The 5,000-nt window shown below is 51.8% G+C and overlaps 8 pseudogenes; all 8 read left to right on the top strand.

The window, feature by feature from the left end:
* Positions 1–391: 391 nt before the first annotated feature.
* Positions 392–510, top strand: LOC148667790 (5S ribosomal RNA; annotated as a pseudogene).
* A 537-nt stretch (positions 511–1,047) lies between these two features.
* On the top strand, positions 1,048–1,166 carry LOC148667791 (5S ribosomal RNA; annotated as a pseudogene).
* A 537-nt stretch (positions 1,167–1,703) lies between these two features.
* On the top strand, positions 1,704–1,822 carry LOC148667792 (5S ribosomal RNA; annotated as a pseudogene).
* Positions 1,823–2,360: 538 nt separating this feature from the next.
* Positions 2,361–2,479, top strand: LOC148667793 (5S ribosomal RNA; annotated as a pseudogene).
* A 536-nt stretch (positions 2,480–3,015) lies between these two features.
* Positions 3,016–3,134, top strand: LOC148667794 (5S ribosomal RNA; annotated as a pseudogene).
* A 537-nt stretch (positions 3,135–3,671) lies between these two features.
* Positions 3,672–3,790, top strand: LOC148667795 (5S ribosomal RNA; annotated as a pseudogene).
* A 537-nt stretch (positions 3,791–4,327) lies between these two features.
* On the top strand, positions 4,328–4,446 carry LOC148667796 (5S ribosomal RNA; annotated as a pseudogene).
* Positions 4,447–4,982: 536 nt separating this feature from the next.
* LOC148667797 (5S ribosomal RNA) overlaps positions 4,983–5,000 on the top strand; it is a 119-nt pseudogene continuing 101 nt past the window's right edge.

A 5,000-nucleotide genomic window follows, 5' to 3' on the forward strand; every position in this document is an offset into this window, starting at 1 on the left:
GAACAGTTTTACAAGTCCGCAAAGGATCGAGGAATGGTTTATCGCCAGCTGAAAAGAGACACAGCGCTTCGGCTGTGGAGACTTGTTCGGCTGGCGTTCGGAGAGTCGCGTTTTTCAGAATTGTATTGAGATCGTTTTCCACAGAGCTCAGATGTCAAAGCACAGCAGCAGCTCTCCACAGCAATCCTCTATAGCGCCCTTTCTCCCGCAGCTCCGTCCTCATTGGAAGGAAGCAAGAGTGAAAGGCTGAAGTGAAATAGAGCAGGGACGAAGGCAGTGAAGAGAGAGAACGTGGGAAGAAGAGAAAAACGCAAGGGAAAAAATGCAGCGTCGTAAAAGAGGTGACGGAGCTGTCCTCTCAATAAGAAGGGTGCCAGCGAGCCTTGCTCTCGCTTATGGCCACACCCCCTTGAGCACGCCTGATCTCGTCTGATCTCGGAAACTAAACAGGGATGGGCTTGGTTTGTACTTGGATGGGGGACCGCCTGGGAATACCAGGTGCTGTAAGCTTTTAAGCGCAGGAGGCGCCCTATCCCCGCTCGCTCGCTCATTCCCCTGTTCATACGTGCAGTGCGGCTTGTCCGTCTGTTTATTTGTCAGCTTTGGCGAGACACGGGTGCTTGTGTATTAGCGTGAGCGTTTTTTATTCTGATCAGGAACAGTTTTACAAGTCCGCAAAGGATCGAGGAAAGGTTTATCGCCAGCTGAAAAGAGACACAGCGCTTCGGCTGTGGAGACTTGTTCGGCTGGCGTTTGGAGAGTCGCGTTTTTCAGAATTGTATTGAGATCGTTTTCCACAGAGCTCAGATGTCAAAGCACAGCAGCAGCTCTCCACAGCGATCCTCTATAGCGCCCTTTCTCCCGCAGCTCCGTCCTCATTGGAAGGAAGCAAGAGTGAAAGGCTGAAGTGAAAAAGAGCGGGGACGAAGGCAGTGAAGAGAGAGAACGTGGGAAGAAGAGAAAAACGCAAGGGAAAATAAGCAGCGTCGTAAAAGAGGTGACGGAGCTGTCCTCTCAATAAGAAGGGTGCCAGCGATCCTTGCTCTCACTTACGGCCACACCCCCTTGAGCACGCCTGATCTCGTCTGATCTCGGAAGCTAAACAGGGATGGGCCTGGTTAGTACTTGGATGGGAGACCGCCTGGGAATACCAGGTGCTGTAAGCTTTTAAGCGCAGGAGGCGCCCTATCCCCGCTCGCTCGCTCATTCCCCTGTTCACACGTGCAGTGCGGCTTGTCCGTCTGTTTATTTGTCAGCTTTGGCGAGACACGGGTGCTTGTGTATTAGCGTGAGCGTTTTTTATTCTGATCAGGAACAGTTTAACAAGTCCGCAAAGAATCGAGGAAAGGTTTATCGCCAGCTGAAAAGAGACACAGCGCTTCGGCTGTGGAGACTTGTTCGGCTAGCGTTCGGAGAGTCGCGTTTTTCAGAATTGTATTGAGATCGTTTTCCACAGAGATCAAATGTCAAAGCACAGCAGCAGCTCTCCACAGCGATCCTCTAAATCGCCCTTTCTCCCGCAGCTCCGTCCTCATTGGAAGGAAGCAAGAGTGAAAGGCTGAAGTGAAATAGAGCGGGGACGAAGGCAGTGAAGAGAGAGAACGTGGGAAGAAGAGAAAAACGCAAGGGAAAAAAAGCAGCGTCGTAAAAGAGGTGACGGAGCTGTCCTCTCAATAAGAAGGGTGCCAGCGAGCCTTGCTCTCGCTTATGGCCACACCCCCTTGAGCACGCCTGATCTCGTCTGATCTCGGAAGCTAAACAGGGATGGTCCTGGTTAGTACTTGGATGGGAGACCGCCTGGGAATACCAGGTGCTGTAAGCTTTTAAGCGCAGGAGGCGCCCTATCCCCGCTCGCTCGCTCATTCCCCTGTTCACACGTGCAGTGCGGCTTGTCCGTCTGTTTATTTGTCAGCTTTGGCGAGACACGGGTGCTTGTGTATTAGCGTGAGCGTTTTTTATTCTGATCAGGAACAGTTTTAACAAGTCCGCAAAGGATCGAGGAAAGGTTTATCGCCAGCTGAAAAGAGACACAGCGCTTCGGCTGTGGAGACTTGTTCGGCTGGCGTTCGGAGAGTCGCGTTTTTCAGAATTGTATTGAGATCGTTTTCCACAGAGCTCAGATGTCAAAGCACAGCAGCAGCTCTCCACAGCGATCCTCTATAGCGCCCTTTCTCCCGCAGCTCCGTCCTCATTGGAAGGAAGCAAGAGTGAAAGGCTGAAGTGAAATAGAGCGGGGACGAAGGCAGTGAAGAGAGAGAACGTGGAAAGAAGAGAAAAACGCAAGGGAAAAAAAGCAGCGTCGTAAAAGAGGTGACGGAGCTGTCCTCTCAATAAGAAGGGTGCCAGCGAGCCTTGCTCTTGCTTGCGGCCACACCCCCTTGAGCACGCCTGATCTCGTCTGATCTTGGAAGCTAAATAGGGATGGGCCTGGTTAGTACTTGGATGGGAGACCGCCTGGGAATACCAGATGCTGTAAGCTTTTAAGCGCAGGAGGCGCCCTATCCCCGCTCGCTCGCTCATTCCCCTGTTCACACGTGCAGTGCGGCTTGTCCGTCTGTTTATTTGTCAGCTTTGGCGAGACACGGGTGCTTGTATATTAGCGTGAGCGTTTTTTATTCTGATCAGGAACAGTTTTACAAGTCCGCAAAGGATCGAGGAAAGGTTTATCGCCAGCTGAAAAGAGACACAGCGCTTCGGCTGTGGAGACTTGTTCGGCTGGCGTTCGGAGAGTCGCTTTTTTCAGAATTGTATTGAGATCGTTTTCCACAGAGCTCAGATGTCAAAGCACAGCAGCAGCTCTCCACAGCGATCCTCTATAGCGCCCTTTCTCCCGCAGCTCCGTCCTCATTGGAAGGAAGCAAGAGTGAAAGGCTGAAGTGAAATAGAGCGGGGACCAAGGCAGTGAAGAGAGAGAACGTGGAAAGAAGAGAAAAACGCAAGGGAAAAAAGCAGCGTCGTAAAAGAGGTGACGGAGCTGTACTCTCAATAAGAAGGGTGCCAGCGAGCCTTGCTCTTGCTTACGGCCACACCCCCTTGAGCATGCCTGATCTCGTCTGATCTTGGAAGCTAAACAGGGATGGGCCTGGTTAGTACTTGGATGGGAGACAGCCTGGGAATACCCGGTGCTGTAAGCTTTTAAGCGCAGGAGGCGTCCTATCCCCGCTAGCTGGCTCATTCCCCTCTTCACACGTGCAGTGCGGCTTGTCCGTCTGTTTATTTGTCAGCTTTGGCGAGACACGGGTGCTTGTGTATTAGCGTGAGCGTTTTTTATTCTGATCAGGAACAGTTTTACAAGTCCGCAAAGGATCGAGGAAAGGTTTATCGCCAGCTGAAAAGAGACACAGCGCTTCGGCTGTGGAGACTTGTTCGGCTGGCGTTCGGAGAGTCGCGTTTTTCAGAATTGTATTGAGATCGTTTTCCACAGAGCTCAGATGTCAAAGCACAGCAGCAGCTCTCCACAGCGATCCTCTATAGCGCCCTTTCTCCCGCAGCTCCGTCCTCATTGGAAGGAAGCAAGAGTGAAAGGCTGAAGTGAAATAGAGCAGGGACGAAGGCAGTGAAGAGAGACAACGTGGGAAGAAGAGAAAAACGCAAGGGAAAAAAAGCAGCGTCGTAAAAGAGGTGACGGAGCTGTCCTCTCAATAAGAAGGGTGCCAGCGAGCCTTGCTTTCGCTTACGGCCACACCCCCTTGAGCATGCCTGATCTCGTATGATCTCGGAAGCTAAACAGGGATGGGCCTGGTTAGTACTTGGATGGGAGACTGCCTGGGAATACCAGGTGTTGTAAGCTTTTAAGCGCAGGAGGCGCCCTATCCCCGCTCGCTGGCTCATTCCCCTGTTCACACGTGCAGTGCGGCTTGTCCGTCTGTTTATTTTTCAGCTTTGGCGAGACACAGGTGCTTGTGTATTAGCGTGAGCGTTTTTTATTCTGATCAGGAACAGTTTAACAAGTCCGCAAAGGATCAAGGAAAGGTTTATCGCCAGCTGAAAAGAGACACAGCGCTTCGGCTGTGGAGACTTGTTCGGCTGGCGTTCGGAGAGTCGCGTTTTTCAGAATTGTATTGAGATCGTTTTCCACAGAGCTCAGATGTCAAAGCACAGCAGCAGCTCTCCACAGCGATCCTCTATAGCGCCCTTTCTCCCGCAGCTCCGTCCTCATTGGAAGGAAGCAAGAGTGAAAGGCTGAAGTGAAATAGAGCGGGGACGAAGGCAGTGAAGAGAGAGAACGTGGGAAGAAGAGAAAAACGCAAGGGAAAAAAAGCAGCGTTGTAAAAGAGGTGATGGAGCTGTCCTCTCAATAAGAAGGGTGCCAGCGAGCCTTGCTCTCGCTTGCGGCCACACCCCCTTGAGCACGCCTGATTTCGTCTGATCTCGGAAGCTAAATAGGGATGGGCCTGGTTAGTACTTGGATGGGAGACCGCCTGGGAATACCAGATGCTGTAAGCTTTTAAGCGCAGGAGGCGCCCTATCCCCGCTCGCTCGCTCATTCCCCTGTTCACACGTGCAGTGCGGCTTGTCCATCTGTTTATTTGTCAGCTTTGGCGAGACACGGGTGCTTGTGTATTAGCGTGAGCGTTTTTTATTCTGATCAGGAACAGTTTTACAAGTCCGCAAAGGATCGAGGAAAGGTTTATCGCCAGCTGAAAAGAGACACAGCGCTTCGGCTGTGGAGACTTGTTTGGCTGGCGTTCGGAGAGTCGCGTTTTTCAGAATTGTATTGAGATCGTTTTCCACAGAGCTCAGATGTCAAAGCACAGCAGAAGCTCTCCACAGCGATCCTCTATAGCGCCCTTTCTCCCGCAGCTCCGTCCTCATTGGAAGGAAGCAAGAGTGAAAGGCTGAAGTGAAATAGAGCGGGGACGAAGGCAGTGAAGAGAGAGAACGTGGAAAGAAGAGAAAAACGCAAGGGAAAAAAGCAGCATCGTAAAAGAGGTGACGGAGCTGTACTCTCAATAAGAAGGGTGCCAGCGAGCCTTGCTCTCGCTTACCGCCACACCCCC

The sequence above is a fragment of the Lepisosteus platostomus genome, chromosome 5 (assembly GCF_059453375.1).
Source record: "Lepisosteus platostomus isolate fLepPlt1 chromosome 5, fLepPlt1.hap1, whole genome shotgun sequence".
Classification (NCBI taxonomy): domain Eukaryota; kingdom Metazoa; phylum Chordata; class Actinopteri; order Semionotiformes; family Lepisosteidae; genus Lepisosteus; species Lepisosteus platostomus.